Below are 20,268 nucleotides of genomic sequence, written 5' to 3'. Positions count from 1 at the left end.
TTAAATTTTAGATGAGAAAATAATAAAAGATAGAATAATAGAACCTGACTCAAAAATGGATAGCTTGATATGAAATTAAATTTTCTGTTCGAGTATGCTTGTTGTAACTTGTAAGACTTGAATCATGAAAATAGAACAAACAAAACACTCCACTATTTCTTGAATCAATACACTGAACTCTGAAGTCTGAAGATCCAAAATAAAGCTTTGATCTTTGGCTATTGAAGAATAAAGAATGAAGAATGGAGTGTGATTAATGAACCGTTAAAAAATGGAGTAAAAACAAAGTATAAAATATAATATAGTGGCATAGCTATTAGTACACAATGCACACATTGTCTACTTGTCTTCACTTTGCTCAACAAAGTTTTGTGAGTAAGAACAAAGTATAATATATAATATAATGGCATAGCTATTAGTGCACAGTGCACACGTTGTCTGCTTGTGTTCACTTTGCTCAACAAAGTTTTGTTTGAGAAAGTTGTGGACTTGTGGTCCACTATTCAAATTTGTGTTCAAACTTCCCGTTTCATTTTATATATTTTTTAATTTATAAATATAATATAGATATAACCAAAAAATGGGGCCCCCATAAATATGGGGCCTAAAGCAATTGCTTTACCCGCTTTATGGACGGGCCGCCCCTGCGGTGAGGACGTATGTGTGACTAATGGTGCTCATCGCTAAAGTGTGTCCTTTTATGTAACGATCAGATAGGTCATTTTGAGTTCTAGCTTTTCAGTATTCCGAGACCTCTCATAGTTTTATTTGATAATTTATGATTTGTGTGCGTAGTCTGTGTCAGTTTCCAGAAAAATTTATATGTAAATTTTTAAAGAAAATATGATTTTTGGCTTTAAGAATAAGTAGAGTTGACCACAGTCAACGTTTTTGGTAAATGACCTCGGATCGGTATTGTCACGGCCCAATTCCTTGCTAGGTCAAGATTGCACCTAACGCCGCCGTTAGTCAAGCCCATAAGTGAAACTACTATTTATTTATCCCTTTTCAACATATTTTTAATTACACTGAATTTCATGCTACTGTGATAAGTCTTTTAAAACAAAATATCAACATAATAAGTACATAGTCTGCGGTGATGAAAATGACAAGTACAGTTGTCACGACCCAAAATTCAAAAGGTCGTGATGGCGCCGGACACCACTGTCAGGCAAGCCAACCATAATCAATTAACTTAATTACCCATTTTAGTATTTTTGAAATAAAAATTTCTTTAATAAAATTGTAGAGATAAAAACTCATAGAGTAAATGATAAATATTTTTGCAGCTAAATTTCTAAACAATTCACAACTATTCCCAAAACCCGGTGTCACAAGTGCATGAGCATTTACTAGGGAATTAAAATAAAATACAGCATCTGTCCAGAATACAAATTAGACAGGAAAATATAATAACTCTGAAGGAGATTTTGTTAACTGCGGATCGTAATATAGAATGCAGCTCACCTATGTCCTCACAATTATTATAACACCTCTGCGCCCACAAGGCCGCTATACATATATGTACCTGCACAATAAAATGTGCACCAAGTGCAGTATGAGTACGAAAACAACGTGTACCCAGTAAGTATCAAGCCTAATCTCGAAGAGGTAGAGACGAGATGGCCGACTATGACACTCACTATGGGTTAGTAATATTAAATAATCATGAAAATAGAAATATTTATATCAACGATGATTCACATAATTAACAATAATTTATTGAACCAGTAGAAGTAATTAAATTCCTTCAATTCCAACAATTCTCAATATAATAATTAAATTTCTTCAATTCAAATAATTTCTAATCTATTAAGTAAATCCTTCAATTTCAATAAAAATTCCAGTTTATCAAATAGCTTTACAAGCTGTAATGAACTGTCCAAGTATCGTGTAATTATTATTATTATTATTAAGCACGATTTCTGACGAGGACGTACGGCCCATTCTAGAGTGTCGTGTACACTGCCGAGGGACGTGCGGCGCGATCCATAGATGCATCTATCCTGCCGAGGCGTTCGGCTCGCTCCACAAGAAAGGAGGACATTTTCTTATGTGCCTCCGGAAGGACAGTATGTTTATTATAAGATAAATTTGGGAGGAGAACAACTTTTTTTAATAATTAATTGATTTAAATAGAAAACCAAGCCTATGAAATTTTCATCCTTTACTATCTTTATCAAACAATTCACAATATATTCATATATATCAATTAATATTAATTAATCAAAGAATACAATTTACACAAGTAATACATGCTTTGAGTCCTAAACTACCCGGACTTTAGCATTAATAGTAGCTACGCACGGACTCTCGTCACCTCGTGCGTACGTAGCCCCCACAATTAGCAACAATTATTTAATCTTAATCACCTATGAGGTAATTTCCCCCTCACAAGATTAGACAAGAGACTTACCTCGTCTTGCTCCAATTTAATCCACTATAAGGCCTTTTCCACGATTATCCAATTTCATCTGGCTCAAATCTAGCCAAAATAATTTGATACAATCACTAAATTTTATAGGAATCAATTCTATAAGAAAATACTACATTTTAAAGAAAAGATCCGAAATTAATTAAAAATTCGCTCGCGTGGCCCACATCTCGGAATTCGGTGAAAGTTATGAAATCCGACAACCCATTCAATTACGAGTCCAACCATACCAGTTTCACTCAAATCCGACTCCGAATCGATACCGAAATCTCAAAATTTCGTTTCTATGAGATTTCTAAACTTTTCTAAATTTCAATCTCAAAACACTAATTAAATTGTAAAAATAATGATATATTCGTGTATATTGATCAAATTCGAGTTAGAATCACTTACCCCAAATGTCTTTCCTTGAAAATCTGTCAAAAGTCGCCTCTGTTCAAGCTCAAGTTTGTCAAAAATTGCAAATGGGTTGAATGCCTCTGTTTTTATAACTTACAGATCTGCCCAGTTCGATCTTGGGAGCTCGATCTGTCCAGTTCGATCTTGGGAGTTCGATCTTGGGAGCTCGATCTTAGGAGCTCGATCTTGACAAGGGTTCGATTTTTGTCAGGTAGTTCGATCTTGACAGGCAGCCCGATTTTGACAGCATTTCCAGCAGAACAATTGCAGCAGCTTTTGCAGCAGCTAAGTCCTACTTTTGATCCGTTAACCATCCAAAACTCACCCGAGGCCCTCGGGACCTTAACTCAAAACACCAACAAGTCCTAAAACATCATACAAACTTATTTGAAACCTCAAATCACATCAAACAATGCTAAAATCACGAATCATGCTCCAATTCAAGCTTAATGAAACTTAGAACTTTCAACTTCTACATTCGATGTCGGAACCTATCAAATCAACTCTGATTGACCTCAAATTTTACACACAAGTCATAAATTATATAATGGAGCTATGAAAACTTTCAGAACTGGATTCCGACTCCGGTATCAAAAAGTCAACTCCCCGGTCAAACTTTCAAACTTTCAAACTTTAAATTCCTATTTTAACCATTTCAAGCCTAATTTCACTACGGACATCCAAATAAAATTTCGATCATGCTCCTAAGTCCAAAATCACCATACAGAACTGTTGGAATCATCAAAATTTTATTTCGGGGTCGTTTTCTCAAAATGTTGACCGAAGTCAAACTTAGCACTTTAAGGCCAACTTAAGGAACCAAGTGTTCCGGTTTCACTTCAAACACTTCCAAATCCCGAACCAACCATCCTCGCAAGTCATAAATCATTACAAGCACCTACAGAAAGTTTTATTTTAGGGAACGGGGTTCTAAAAGTTAAAATGACCGGTTGGGTCATTACATTCTCTCCCACTTAAATATACGTTCGTCCTCGAATGTGCTAAGGAGTGTTCTGGAGTTATCCAAAATTACTGTTTAACACCTCGTGCACCTACCCGTGCTACCACACCTAGTTGAGCATATTAACTCGAGCCAATCTTAAAATTCTCTCATTTATTTAAGCAAATAAGCCTTAGAGCATAATTCTAACATCCAGAATTCTCCACCATGCCTGTCTCCAACCTATGAATGTCATATCAATCACTACACGATGCACTAATACAGGATTGCATACCTTTTTTTGAATTTAGACCATGCACCGCATCATTCACATGACTATAATAACATCCTCCGATAATAATAGCCAAAAGTTCATGAATCCGATGTTAACAACACACCTCATGATACATATAAGTCATGTTCGAACTCTTGAAATTCTTCCACGATAGAAGAAATGTGCAGAAATTCATAATCAACTGTCGAGTCAACAATTATTGAGTTTCTCCTTATGACAAGAACCATTGTCTCATTATAACCAAATAATGGTATTTGCTCTTTATTACACTCCATATAATCTGATCGCACATATCCAAAATCCAATAATCTTGTCTCACCAAGTATAAGCTGCTCAGGCAATAAACCACCTCAGACACGATAAAACGAACCAATAAGCCTCATATGATGCCACGATGAGCTAATAAGCTACGGACTCAATTGCGATACATAAGAAAAACGAACTCTGTAAAGGATTTCTCAACCCACGTGACTAATTAGACAACTGAAAAAGGTGTCATGAACCTTCCTTAGAAAAAGGGACACAAACACACAAAATAGAATATAGGAGACTGTACTCAACATCACATTATTGTGACGTGCCACCCAATCCACACATGATACCGTTGCTGCGTGCAACCCGATCCAAACAACATACCCGTGGCGGCGTGCCACCCGATCCGCACAAAAAGAATCTATAAGAAAATACTTACCGAGCTAAAATGCTCATTACTACAAAATATCCGAATATCGGACATAAGCACGCTCAATGCATAATATCATCCCTGGAAGAACCGACAGCGCCATACGCTACAAAACTCAAGCACAACTAAGGTACGATATATGATCTGAATCTCGAGAGCCATCCTGCTCACATAACACCATCGCTATGCGGAACCTCATCATATAAGAAATTTATCAAGCCATTTCATAACTTACATGGCACACTATAGTATTACATGAAATAACCGTCGACAAAACGACATCCCACATCCGAATACTCCAACATAGGGACCTTTTATGCTGAAATGAACACATCCGGCCTGATATAGAGACACATGTCACTCTGATATAGGGAGCTTTCATACTTGGTTACAATCTTCACTCAATCAAGTGACTACATGTCACTCTTACACAATATTTTCGTGAGACACGCTCCCACGACCTTTCGCACCAGGTAACAAGTCTGCACATCCATGCTACCGGTTACACTAATGTTGTAAAGCATATCAAAAATCCACAAATCAATACACAAGGTCTCTTATACCTGACATCGACCTTAGATGATGCCAAAAACAATACCATCTTACTTTAAACATCTAAATCCCTTTCCTGTTCATCCGAGTTCATGACATCCTTGTCAACACCGAACCGAAATCTTAAATCCTCAACTTTCGAATCCCATGCTACTTAGTGCACTTAACCACGCCAATGCGCAGGAGTACAAGAATTCCATCATAACTCCCGAACCACTAATAGAGTAAACACTTCATCATATATAAACCTTCTTCTTAACTCATTTCAAGAGAACCATTGCAACACATGACTGAATTTCCATATCCGTAGAAAATACCAACCTCAAGTAGTGGTCTAAGCCACCATAACTTTTCCGGGATCCCTCTACACATAACATGCCATAATACTTGAATTCCTCCAGATAAAATCAATTACGGCGGCCGCCAAGCCTCGCACGTACCGCCACAAATTACATGCATAACTCTATGCGCTGAAGGAACTGGTCATTGCCACCATCATGCCGATTCAAACATTGTTAGCCGACCCGTTTTTTTCTCAATTTATTCTCAACTTGCCTTAGAAATAATAATAGCTTCATTCATTACATCACGAACTCAAATCCGCACTCATCCCAAGTGACCTTATTTCACGAGACCACGCTGTTTCAAAATCCACAAATCATCTCATACCCCTCCTTGTGCGCACTTTTTCATCTTCAACTGTTACACCCATTCTGATACTTCTTTTATGAATCCGAAGTTATTTTCTTCCATTTCTCAAATGATACACCACAACCTAAAGATAACGTAGAGTACTCCAAGCCCTGTTTCATAATCTGCTGTAAAAGCTTGATACCTAACCATACTACGAACTCGAGATCCTTAGACACCGTACTTTAAATTTTTGAACCTGCTAAGACCGTTATTGAGAGTCACTTACTCTGACTTGTTCCCAAACATGATCAATTCCAAGTCCCTGCTAGCACATGGGCAATTTATTAAGGAAATATCCGACTGTCTCACTTTCCTGTGCATTACATCTACACGAAGCATAAACTCTGAGCCTTCCAAAAACCTGAATATGAATTGATAAGGCCAAATATGGCACACATTCCCCAAATCCTTTGCTCAAATTACCACTGATGTTTTCTTTCCTTAGTTGCAATGACCCACCAATACACCGATAACCAGAAACCGCACAACTTGACACTACGCAATCCAATCATAGACGATGGGGCTCTCCCACTTAGCTTGAAGCTACAATTACAAAATTCTGGAATCCACCGAGATTCTTTCTTTATCGTTGACATGATCCTGTACACGCAACTCGCCAAATTTCCTCGAAATCCTTTCATTAACCTTTAATAAACACTCTGAACCACTAGCCACATTTACATATTAAATCTCTTATCGGGTAGGCAGTATAATTCTTCGCAGAAGCTTCGTCAACACCACGCGACTGCTAACCTGATCACAGGAGATAACCCATCTGCGGAAATTACATGCCGACATATTCCAACGTCGCTGCACTGGGTGCAATTACTACGAAATCAGTAGATCATCCTGAGTCCAAGCTCATTCACCAGCTGCACCAGTCCGTTCACTCCTCATGGACGTCAACTAAAGGTGCGACAATACATTCCAATCCAAAGTCATGTTGTATCCTTCTTTCATATCAAGCAACTCCCTCCTGTTTTATCCAATCTTCCTCAATATAGCAGCCAATATTCTAAATTAAGTCCGTAGACCTAGTCACTGTCCATTTTACATCCCAAATCACTCATAATGTTCCTCAAGACATGTAATCATCCTACCACATAACCCATGTGCTACCTTTCCACTCTCCCACTTTGGTCAACCATCTCCTTTAAGCAACTACTCTACTTCTGTTTTCTTACACTTGGCCTTTTCGGAACCTAACCACTGCAAGGCACCTTCCACATGTCCTTCCTCATCCTTCGCTGCCCAGTTGTTGCCTTAACTCAAAATCCATCTCTGTAGCATTTGAACCAATAGCTCGTTACCAGCTATAAACCTTTCTGACGATCATCCTTCTCGAGACATCAATACTAGAAATGCTGCTTCGATCCTGAATTACTGCACACCGCGATCTCTAACGACTGCTTCCCCTATACCAATTCCTAACACCCCGTCGTGAAGGCGAGTTGAAGAAAACCATAACACTGGCGAACCTTAACGCATTTTACAAGGCGATGACACCACATCAAAATTGAGAACTCTACCACACTCGAAAATATCAAGCTTCGTTACTCCATCAACCCACAACATGAACATTCATAGTCCGGTTGCCTTTTCTCCGCTGGAATTAAAACATGGAACCTCTGAATCATGTACTGAGAAAACCTTCTTTCAAGTCGTTTACTGCCGTGACACATAGACAGGAATTTTTCCATTTCATAAACACTGTGCGATAATAACACACGAATCGTCATAACAATCAATGCCAAATCTCAAACCTTAGGTAGTACTGATATTTAATTTGAAATGACAGAGCGGCCTTTCGCAAGGCAATGACAATAACCCAATTAATTACACAAGGAGAAGTATCTTGTACTACATCTGTAGTACCATTAAAATTTTCCTCGATCCTCAATGTATAACAAGTGCTTCACGTCGCATAAGATTGAATAGGAAGGAAATGTAGGCATAAGCCTCAAAGGAATTGAATCACACGATGAAGAATCAAAAAGGGAAGTATTCCTAACAGCCATGTAGCCTCTCAAAAATAAGCACAGACGTCTCCGTACCGATCCGCAAGACTCTACTAGACTTGCTCATGACTCGTGAGACCTAAGTGAACCTAATGCTTTGATACCATGTTGTCACGACCCAAAATCCAAAAGGTCGTGATGGCGCCGGACACCACTGTCAGGCAAGCCAACCATAATCAATTAACTTAATTACCCATTTTAGTATTTTTGAAATAAAAATTTCTTTAATAAAATTGTAGAGATAAAAACTCATAGAGTAAATGATAAATATTTTTGCAGCTAAATTTCTAAACAATTCACAATCATTCCCAAAACCCGGTGTCACAAGTGCATGAATATTTACTAGGGAATTAAAATAAAATACAGCATCTGTGCAGAATATAAATTAGACAGGAAAATATAATAACTCTGAAGGAGATTTTGTTAACTGCAGATCGTAATATAGAATGCAGCTCACCTATGTCCTCACAATTATTATAACACCTCTGCGCCCACAAGGCCGCTATACATATATGTACCTGCACAATAAAATGTGCGGCAAGTACAATATGAGTACGAAAATAACGTGTACCCAGTAAGTATCAAGCCTAATCTCAAAGAGGTAGAGACGAGATGGCCGACTATGACACTCACTATGGGTTAATAATATTAAATAATCATGAAAATAGAAATATTTATATCAACGATGATTCACATAATTAACAATAATTTATTGAACCAGTAGAAGTAATTAAATTCCTTCAATTCCAATAATTCTCAGTATAATAATTAAATTCCTTCAATTCAAATAATTTCTAATCTATTAAGTAAATCCTTCAATTTCAATAAAAATTCCAGTTTATCAAATAGCTTTACAAGCTACAATTTAATTTCAATAAATTTCCAATTTATCAAATAACTTGATTTCTACCGAGGACGTACGGCCCGATCCAGAGTGTCGTGTACACTGCCGAGGGACGTGCGGCGCAATCCATAGATGCATCTATCCTGCCAAGGCGTTCGGCCCGCTCCACAAGAAAGGAGGACATTTCCTTATGTGCCTCCAGAAGGACAGTATGTTTATTATAAGATAAATTTGGGAGGAGAATAATTTTTTTTAATAATTAATTGATTTAAACAGAAAATCAAGCCTATGAGATTTCCATCCTTTAATATCTTTATCAAACAATTCACAATATATTCATATATATCAATTAATATTAATTAATCAAAGAATACAATTTACACAAGTAATACATGCTTTGAGTCCTAAACTACCCGGACTTTAGCATTAATAGTAGCTACGCACGGACTCTCGTCACCTCGTGCGTACGTAGCCCCCACAATTAGCAACAATTATTTAATCTTAATCACCTATGAGGTAATTTTCCCCTCACAAGATTAGACAAGAGACTTACCTCGTCTTGCTCCAATTTAATCCACTATAAGGCCTTTTTCACGATTATCCAACTCCGTCTGGCTTGAATCTAGCCAAAATAATTCGATACAATCACTAAATTTTATAGGAATCAATTCTATAAGAAAATACTACATTTTAAAGAAAAGATCCGAAATTAATTAAAAATTCGCCTGCGGGGCCCATATTTCGGAATCCGGCAAAAGTTATGAAATCCGACAAATCATTCAATTACGAGTCCAACCATACCAGTTTCACTCAAATCCGACTCCGAATCGATATCGAAATCTCAAAATTTCGTTTCTATGAGATTTCTAAACTTTTCCAAATTTCAATCTCAAAACACTAATTAAATTGTGAAAATAATGATATATTCGTGTATATTGATCAAATCCGAGTTAGAATCACTTACCCTAAATGTATTTCCTTGAAAATCTGTCAAAAGTCGCCTCTGTTCAAGCTTTAGTTTGTCAAAAATGGCAAATGGGTTGAATGACTCTGTTTTTATAACTTACAGATCTGCCCAGTTCGATCTTGGGAGCTCGATCTGTCCAGTTCGATCTTGTGAGCTCGATCTTGGGAGCTCGATCTTAGGAGCTCGATCTTGGGAGCTCGATCTTGGAAGCTCGTTCTCGGGAGCTCATTCTCGGGAGCTCGATCTCGGGAGCTCGATCTCGGGAGCTTGATCACGGGAGCTCGATCTCGGGAGCTCGTTCTTGGGAGCTCGCTCTCGGGAGCTCGATCTCGGGAGCTCGTTCTTGGGAGCTCGATATCGGGAGCTCGATCTTGACAGGGGTTCAATTTTTTTCAGGCAGTTCGATCTTGACAGGTAGCCCGATTTTGACAGCATTTCCAGCAGAACAATTGCAGCAGCTTTTGCAGCAGCTAAGTCCTACTTTTGATCCGTTAACCATCCGAAACTCACCCGAGGCCCTCGGGACCTTAACCCAAAACACCAACAAGTCCTAAAATATCATACAAACTTATTTGAAACCTCAAATCACATCAAACAACGCTAAAATCACGAATCATGCTCCAATTCAAGCTTAATGAAACTTAGAACTTTCAACTTCTACATTCGATGTCGGAGCCTATCAAATCAACTCCGATTGACCTCAAATTTTACACACAAGTCATAAATTATATATTGGAGCTATGAAAACTTTCGAAACTGGATTTCGACTCCGGTATCAAAAAGTCAACTCCCCGGTCAAACTTTCAAACTTTAAATTCCTATTTTAGCCATTTCAAGCCTAATTTCACTACGGACTTCCAAATAAAATTTCGATCACGCTCCTAAGTCCAAAATACCATACGGAGCTCTTGGAATCATCAAAATTTTATTCCGGGATCATTTTCTCAAAATGTTGACCGAAGTCAAATTTGCACTTTAAGGCCAACTTAAGGAACCAAGTGTTCCGGTTTCACCTCAAACACTTCCAAATCCTGAACCAACCATCCCCGCAAGTCATAAATCATTACAAGCACCTACAAAAAGTTTTATTTTAGGGAACGGGGTTCTAAAAGTTAAAATGACCGGTTGGGTCATTACAACAGTAGTACATTAGTGCTACCAATTCCCAAAACTTAGCTTCACAAGTACATGAGTAATCTAGAGAATATAAATAACTACTGAAACTATTGTTTGAAAGTAATAGACATGAATAGTAAATAAGATGAAAGGAGTCTCCGGTGTTGCGGATCGTAGCAAGGCAAGCAACTCACCCCTAAGTCTCCGTAAATCATCGGTTACGTGCTCACGCGACCATTGATGCAACCTGTCTCAGTACCTGCACATTAGTGCATAAGTGTAGCGTGAGTACGAAGAACAACGCGTACCCAGTAGGTATCTAATCTAACCTCGAAGAAGTAGTGATGAGGGGTCGACTTGACACTTACTAGAGGTCAATAATAATAATGAAAGTGCATAAACTAGACATGGTGAACATACAACACGTATCAATAAAACAAATAAAAACAACAACAATAAATACAACAGAAATTCGTAACACAACACCAACATCTCATAACTGGCCGTGAAGACCCTAACTCAATTATATCCAAACTGGAACCCGTTTCGATTATTAAGAACGATGTTGTCGAGGAGAACGACCCGATCCCATAAGAATAGTGGTATTCAGTACTGCACATGCGAATGACCCAATCCCATAAGAATAATGTTACCATCATACTGCCGAGGCGAATGGCCCGATCCCATAAGAATAGTGTTACCATCATACTGTCGAGGCGAACAACCCAATCCCATAAGAGTAGAGAAGTTTACCTTGCTCGCAGAAGTACTTGCAACACGAGAGGACATGGATTTTTCATAGTTATAAAGTATTTATAAATTTTCCAAAATAAGAAGGCTAGGTTTATAATTGCAACTTTAAAATCCCTAGTCTCAGCATGTTCAAGGCAGTTAATATGCATGATAAACACAACACTACAATTAAAAGCATGATGTGGATCTAAGTCTATCCGGACATATCATGGAATTTAGCTACGTACGGACTCGCGTCACCTCATGCGTACGTAGCTCTTCACAGAAGTAATACATAACAAGATACACCTAAGGGGATGAGTTCCCTCTTACAAGGTTAGGCAAGAGACTTACCTTGTTTCCAAGCTTACTTCAGGTCCACTAATCCGCTCTAAAAGCCCCAAGTCGATGCCGAACAATCCGAAACTAGCTAAATATTATATAATTTAATCAATATATACTCAAAAGTTTTATAATCTAGCTATTAGAGTAATTACCCAACACAAATTGAAAGATTCTTAAAATTCGCCCCGGACCCAAGTACATGGATTTCGAAATTTTTTTAAGATAAATATTACCCATAGCCTCACGAACTCAAATATATAATTTTTACTTAAATTTCATAATCAATTTCGTGGTCAAATCCCAGTTTTACCAAAACCCTAAATTCTTCACAAATCCCACAAGTTTTCACAATCTTTCCATGTTTAATCTACCTAAAACCCATATAATTAACTTGTAAATGGGTGGGAGTTACTTACCTTAGGATATTTATGAGAATCCCCCTCAAATGTTCTCTCAAAATCTCCCAAGACTAAATGAAAATGTGAGGAAAAATGTATAAGTCCCGCAATAAAAGCCCTCACTATCCCAGCAATTTTCGCACCTGCGACCACTTGATTGCATCAATGGAACCGCAGGTGCGGTCAAAGGGTCACACCTACGATCCCCCACTGCCTCCAGCTTCTTTGCTTCTGCAGATGGGGAGCCGCTTCTGCGGATTCCTTCCGCTTCTACGACCCACAACCAGCCAGCCCAAGTCCGCATTTGCGGAGCCTCAATCGTTCTACGGGCGCGCTGATGCGGAAAATCCTCGCACTTGTGACCACCCAGCTCCATCCTCAAATCCTCTTATGCGACCACTGTGCCGCTTCTCTGAACTCGCACCTGCGGCCAAATCCACGCAGGCGCGAACGCACCAGACCTGAAGCATCAGCAGTCCCCCATGGCAAATTCTGAGTCTCATTCCAATCCATTTTGCATCTGGGGCCTCCGAGACCCCATCCAATTACACTCACACATCCAACAACATAATACGGACCCACTCGCATGATCGAAATACCAAAATAACATCTAGAAATACGAATCAGACGCCAAAATGAATGAATCAAATCATGAAACTCAAAAACTTCTAAAAATACTTCCGCGCATCTAATTCCTATCAAATCAAATCGGAAGGACGTCAAATTTTGTGTGCAAGTCTTAAATCACCATACGAAACTATTCCCAGGCTCGTAATCCCAATCGTACATCGATAACACCAAAGTCTACTCCAAGCCAAACTTAAATAACTTGAAAAACCTTCAATGCACCAACTTTCAATATTAAGCGCCGAAACGCTCCCGGGTCATCCGAAACCTGATTCGAACACATGCCTAAGTCCAAAATCATCATAGGAACCTATTGGGACCGTCAAATACCGGTTCTGAGGTCGTTTACTCAATGCGTTGACTCAAGTCAAACTTAACAATTATAGGCTACTATTAAGGAACTAAGTGTTCTGATTTCAACCCCTACCTTTCCAAACCCGAACTAACCATACCCCCAAGTCATAAAGTAGTAAAAGAACATATGGGGAGTCTCAATTAGGGGAATGAGAATCTAGAAAGCAAAACTACCGGTCGGGTCGTTATATTTTTCACCTCTTAAACAAATGTTCTTTCTTGAACGGGTCTAGAATCATACCTGGAGTGCTGAAAAGGTGCAGATATATGCTACTCATGTCCTCCTCGGCCTCCCAAATCACTTCCTCGACTGGTTGACCTCTCCACTAGACCTTCACCGCATCAATCTTCTTGGATCTCAACTAGCAAACCTGCCTGTCAATAATGGCAATTGTCTCCTCTTTATAACCTAAACTCTCATCTAGCTAAATTGTGATGTAATCTAGCACGTGCGACCTGTCGGCATGATACCTCCGGAGCATAGACACATGGAAGACCGAATGAACTCCCGATAGACTGGGAGGCAAAACAAGCTCATAAGAAACCTCCCCAACCCACCGCAACACCTCAAATTGGCCAATAAACCTTGAGCTCAGCTTGCCCTTCTTCTTGAACCTCATAATCCCCTTCATCGGCGAAACTTTCAAGAGAACCTTCTCGCCCACCATAAATGATAGATCACGCGCCTTCTGATTCGCGTAACTCTTCTGTCTGGAATGTGCTGTGCGAAGTTGCTCCTGAATCGACTTTACCTTTTCCAAGGCATCTCTCATCAAATCAGTACCATATAACTTAGGCTTGTTGGGCTCAAACCATCCGATGGGAGAATGACATCGCCAACCATATAAAGCCTCAAATTGAGACATCTCTATGCTGGACTGATAACTATTATTGTAAGAAAACTCGGCCAAGGGATGGAATCTATACAACTAACTTTTGAAGTTAATGACACATGTGCTAAGCATATCCTCCATAATCTGAACTGTCCACTCCGATTGCCCGTCGGTTTGCGGATGAAAAGTTTTGCTGAGCTCTACCCGGGTACCCAACTCGCTCTGAACTACTCTCCAAAAGTGCGAAGTGAACTGAGGGCCTCTATCTGAAATGATGGAAACAGGATCACCATGCAACCAAACAATCTTCTGAATGTAAATCTGGGCCAATCTCTCTGAAGAATACGTAGTCATAATTGGAATAAAGTGTGCTGACTTGGTCGACCTATCGACAATGACCCAAACTGCATCAAATTTCCTCAATGTCCACTGCAACTCAACTACGAAGTCCATAGTAATGTGCTCCCATTTTCACTCTGGTATAACCATCTGTTGAAGTAGGCCACCTGACCTCTGGTGCTCATACTTAACCTGCAGGCAATTTAGGCACCTCGCTACATACTCAACTATGTCCTTCTTCATCCGCCACCACCAATAATATTGTCGCAGGTCGCGATACATCTTCGTAGTACCTGGATGAATAGAATATCGAGAACTGTGTGCCTCCTCTAGAATCTTCTCCCTCAAGCCATCAACATTAGGAAAACATAAGCGACCTTGGAGCCAAAGATCACCATTCTCACTGATAGTAACCTCCTTGGCACCACCCTGTAGTACCGTCTCTGTGAGAACCAACAAGTGCGGATCATCATACTGACGAGCCTTAATCCGCTCAAGTAATGAAGACTGAGCTACTACCACGCAAGTACTCGACTGGGATCAGAAATATCCAACCTTACAAGTCTATTAGCTAAGGACCGAATGTTCAAAGCCAATGGCCTCTCCTCTGCTGAAATGAATGCCAAACTCCCCATACTCTTAGCCTTTCTACTCAAGGCATCCGCAACCATATTCGCCTTACCCGGATGATACAATATGGTAATATCATAATCCTTTAGTAACTCAAGCCACCTACGCTGCCTCAAATTGAGATTACGCTGCTTGAACAAATACTACAAGCTGCGATGATCGGTGTAAACGTCACAGGACACTTCATAAAGATAATGCCTCCAGATCTTAAGAGCATGAACTATAGTTGCCAACTCCAAATCATATACGGGGTAATTCTTCTCATGGGTCTTCAGCTGACGTGAAGCATATACAATAACTCACCCCTCCTGCATCAATATAGAACCCAGGCCAACGCGTGAAGCATCGCAATATACAGTATCCATCCCTGAACCAGAAGGCAACACTAAAACTGGTGTTGTAGTCAAAGTTGTATTGAGCTTCTGAAAGCTCGCCTCGTAATCATCAGACCATGGGAACGGAGCACCCTTCTGGGTCAATCTAGTCAAAGGTGTTGCAATGGATGAGAAGACCTACACAAATCGGCGATAATAACCTACTAACCCGAGGAAACTCCTAATCTCGGTCGCGGTGGTAAGACAGGGCCAACTCTGTACTGCCTCGATCTTCCTGGAATTTACCTTAATACCATCGCCTGATATAACATTCCCCAAGAATTCCATAGAATTTAACCAGAACTCGCACTTGGAGAAGTTAGCATATAGCTTCTGTTCCCGCAAGGTGTGAAGCACAACTCTCAAATACTGCTCGTGCTATTCCATGCTACGCGAGTAGATTAATATGTTATTAATGAAGACAATTACAAAAGAATCAATATACGGCCTGAACACTCGTTTCATCAAATACAGGCATTAGTCAAGCCAAAGGACATCACCAAAAACTCATAGTGACCATATCTAGTCCGGAAGGCCATCTTCAGAACATTCGAAGCACTAATCTTCAACTAATGATACTCAAATCTCAAGTAGATCTTAGAGAACACTCTGACACCCTACAACTGGTCAAACAAATCATCAATACATGGCAACAGGTACTTGTTATTAATGGTAATTTTGTTCAACTGGCGGTAATCAATGTATATCCTCATACTCATATCCTTCTTATTCATGAACAACACTGGTGCACCCCAAGGCGACACCCTCGGCCTGACGAACCCCTTTGCTAGAAACTCCTCAAGATGTTCCTTCAACTCTTTCGGAGCCATGCAGTACGGTGGAATAGAGATAGGATGGGTAACTAGAGCCAAATCAATATAGAAATCGATAGCACGATCTGGTGGCATGCCTGAGAGATCATAAGGAAATACATCGGGGAACTCCCGCACCACGAGAACTGAATCAATTTTCGGAGTCTCTGCAGTAGTATCCCGAACATAAGCTAGATAGGCTAAACAACCCTTCTCGACCATGTATCAAGGCTTCAGGAAAGAGATAACCCAACTAGATGTACTGATAGATGAATCCTTCCACTCCCATTTAGGCAACTCTGGTATCGCCAAGGTAACAGTATTGGCATGGAAATCAAGGACGACATAATATGGAGAGAACCAGTCCAGGATGACCTCAAAGTAGTCATATCAAGCAACAGAAGATCCTCTCAAGTCTCATAATGACAGAAAGTCATGATCCAGGACCGGTAAATCCACTCCACAATAACAAAATTGCCCACTGGCGTGGATACATATAAAGAAGTACCCACGGACTCGCGAGGAACACCCAAAAATAAGCAAACAGAGATGACACATATGAATACCTAGACCCTGGATCAAATAGTACCGTAGCATCCCTATTGTAGACAGATATAATACCAATGATCATGACATCTGAGGCTACTGCATCTGGTCTGGCTTGAAAGGCATAGAACCTAGCTGGAGCGCTACCTGACTGGCCTCCACCTCTAGGACGACCCCTACCCACCTGGCCTCCACCTCTGGGTGGCCGTACGACTAGTGCGAAAATCATGGGCCGATAGTCCTGCTACTCAGCCTTGCCCTGAAGTCTGGGACAGAACCTCTTCACGTGGACAAGATCCCCACTCTCGAAACAACCCTTGGAATGGTGGATTGTTGACCTAAAGTCTGACCCTGATGGCCTGAATACCCACTGGAGGAACCTTAAATAGCTGGCGGGTGGTAAGTACTCTCTGGAATGGCACTGAAATAAGGTCATGCTGGAGAACACCGAGCAAGCGGTGGTGCTCACTGCATGGGCCTGCTGGGCTGACCCCTCATGAACTGACCTCTTCCCCCAAGTGGGGTGCCACTGAATCCTCCAAACTGCCGATGCTGCTTGTCCCTCAGATACAACTCTCCACTATGGTTGCAAATATGCTCGATCCTCCAAGATATATCCATAACCTAAAGAAAAGAAGTCCCCATCTCTGCCTCACGGGCCATAGGTACCTGAATCTCAGGGTGCAGACCTGCAATGAACCTCCGCACCCTCTCTGTATCTGTGGGGAGTATAATAGCTGCATGGCGAGACAAGTTGGTGAATCTCACCTCATAGTCGGCGGCAAACATGTGACCCTAACAGAGTCGCTCAAACTGACCCTGAAGCTTCTCTCTTAGAAGGTGGTATATACTTCTCCAAGAACAGATATGTAAATTTATCCCAAGTAAAGGGAGGTGAACCTGCTGGCCTGCTAAGAAGGTAAGCCTGCCACCATCTACGGGCATTGCCCTCAAGCTGAAAAATAGTGAAGTCCACCCCGTTGGACTCCAATATCCCCATATTTCGGAGCCTATCCTTTCACCGGTCAATGAAATCTTGGGAGTCCTCTAACAGCTCAGCCCCAAAGGTAGGGGGAGAATCCTAGTCCATTTGTCCAACCGCTTCTGCTGATCATCGGTCGCGACTGGTATAGCCTCTGGCATAGTCGTTGCAATAGGCTGGGGTCTGCCCTTATGTAGTGTACCTAGGGTCTGATAAACGACAACGACATGCCCTGGAGACTGAGAGGTAGGGTGTATGCTCCCTCTCCCGCCTGCGATGTAGTAGGGTATGCTAGAAATAAACTAGCCTGGGTCATAGAGTTCATGAACCGCAACATACGGCCCATGACCTCCTGGAATCCCGGTGCAGTCTTGAAATCTGCTGGGGCTGGCACAACTACAGGCACCTCATCCTTTTCCTTAACAACAGGATCCTCCACTCGATCCATGATGTGCCGTACAAATGCGGCACTTTTGACACTAATTATATAGACTTTAGCTCATCTTTCTATAGCATTATAAGTCATTTCTTATGTAGTTATGGTGTTTTGCAGGAAACCAGACTTGAAGAACCAAGATCATAAAAGAAGATGACAAAAACCTATGAACGGAAGAAATGCGGTAGGTCTAATCATCGCAGAACGAAGCAGAAAAGCCCATTTCTAAGAGCCAAGTCTGCGATCCATTATGCGGTCGCATAAATTTTGTGCGGACCGCATAGTTATCACATAATTGTAAATGAGGTCCAGTGAAGATGACTATGCAGTGTGTTATGCGACCGCAAAAGTGGTAATTGGAAAATATTAGGTAGTCATTTAGGAATCATTTGCATATCAACGTATCTTCCATTAGAAATATATAATATTAACACCGTTAGAATTACATTCCATTGATGGAGGCACAACCTTGGTTTCTAAATCAAATCATCTCAACAAAATAGTGTTTTTCGAAAATTCACAATTACAAAACTCGGTTTAAACTAACAAAGTGGAATTATGGCTTAAGTCAAGTTTTGCACTATTTAAGTAACCTTTTCACACCTATTACCTGTGGGATTCGACCCCATCCTAGTTGGGTTATTATATTTGACATCGACCTCCTTACACCAATTATATAGGTGTAATTTTAGCGTATCAAATTTTGGCGTCGTTGCTGGGGAATACGGTTTGAAATTAATAACTAGTGTGTGCTTTACTTGACATCTTCTATTCCACCACACTTTTCTTGTTTTCCTTGGTGTAATTAGGTAAACATGGGCAAGCTAGAATAAGAGAATGTGTTTGTGGATATAGATGAGTATATTGAGGATACAAATGCCATTGTCCCTCCAAGAGTTGATGCGGCCACCTTCAAAGTGGAACACAGTCTAATCCTAATGCTAAAAGCAGAGGGGTACTTCCGAAATTCCACCGACGATGATCCAACACAATATCTCAGAAATCTTTTGTGTGTGTGTGTGCAACGCAAAATCCTTTGCGTGTGTGTGCAATGCACAAGCAGAATCATGTCTCGAATGATGCCCTAAGGTTGAGGGTGTTCAAGTACTCTCTAACTAGAGAGGCAAGGAAGTGGATACAAAATCTACCTCCTAATTCCATCCACACTTGGCCCGAACTTGTCCGAGCTTTCCTAGCAAAATGGTTTCCACAAAGCAAGAAGTCTGAGCTCCGGGATAAAGTTTTCTTCTTCAAACGTACCGGGAGAGCATCTAAATGAGGCATAAGATAGATTCATGCTATATTTGGTGAGGTCGCCGAATCATGGATTTCTAGATAATATTCTATTGGAGAAATTTTACATGGACTTTGATCCTATGAATCAACCCATATCCAAAAATACAGTGGATGGGTCCTTTATGGACAAAACATTTGCTAGGGTTACACAAATCCTCGACAAGATGGATGAACATAACCAAGCTTGGCACTCAGAAGATACCACAGGTGGAATTGCATATTGTACTCCCTCCATGACCAACATGATTAAGGAGAACCATGAAAGAGATCAAATAATTGCCGGGCTTGCCACCAATGTCAACGTGTTGACGAAAATGTTCACTGAAAGCCAAACAAAAAAGTGAATGTTGTGGAAGATGTGCAACTCATGTCGAATGAGGAATACGAAGAAGCAAATTATGTCAACAATTCTCAAGGAGGATATCAAAGACAATCCTACCAAGGTTCAGGACAACAACACCAATGGAGGTCTAACCCGCAAGGGCAAGGCAAACAACAATGGCGAAACGGCCAAGGTAGTTCAAATTAAGGAAATTGGAGTAACAACAACAATTATTCAAATCGGAGTTCAAACCCTTATGTTCCACCAAAGGGGCAATATTCTGACTCTTCACATTGGAAAGA

This window comes from Nicotiana tomentosiformis, chromosome 5 (assembly GCF_000390325.3).
Source record: "Nicotiana tomentosiformis chromosome 5, ASM39032v3, whole genome shotgun sequence".
NCBI lineage: Eukaryota > Viridiplantae > Streptophyta > Magnoliopsida > Solanales > Solanaceae > Nicotiana > Nicotiana tomentosiformis.
The sequence above is the reverse complement of the archived record's forward strand: the minus strand, read 5'-3'. Positions refer to the sequence as shown.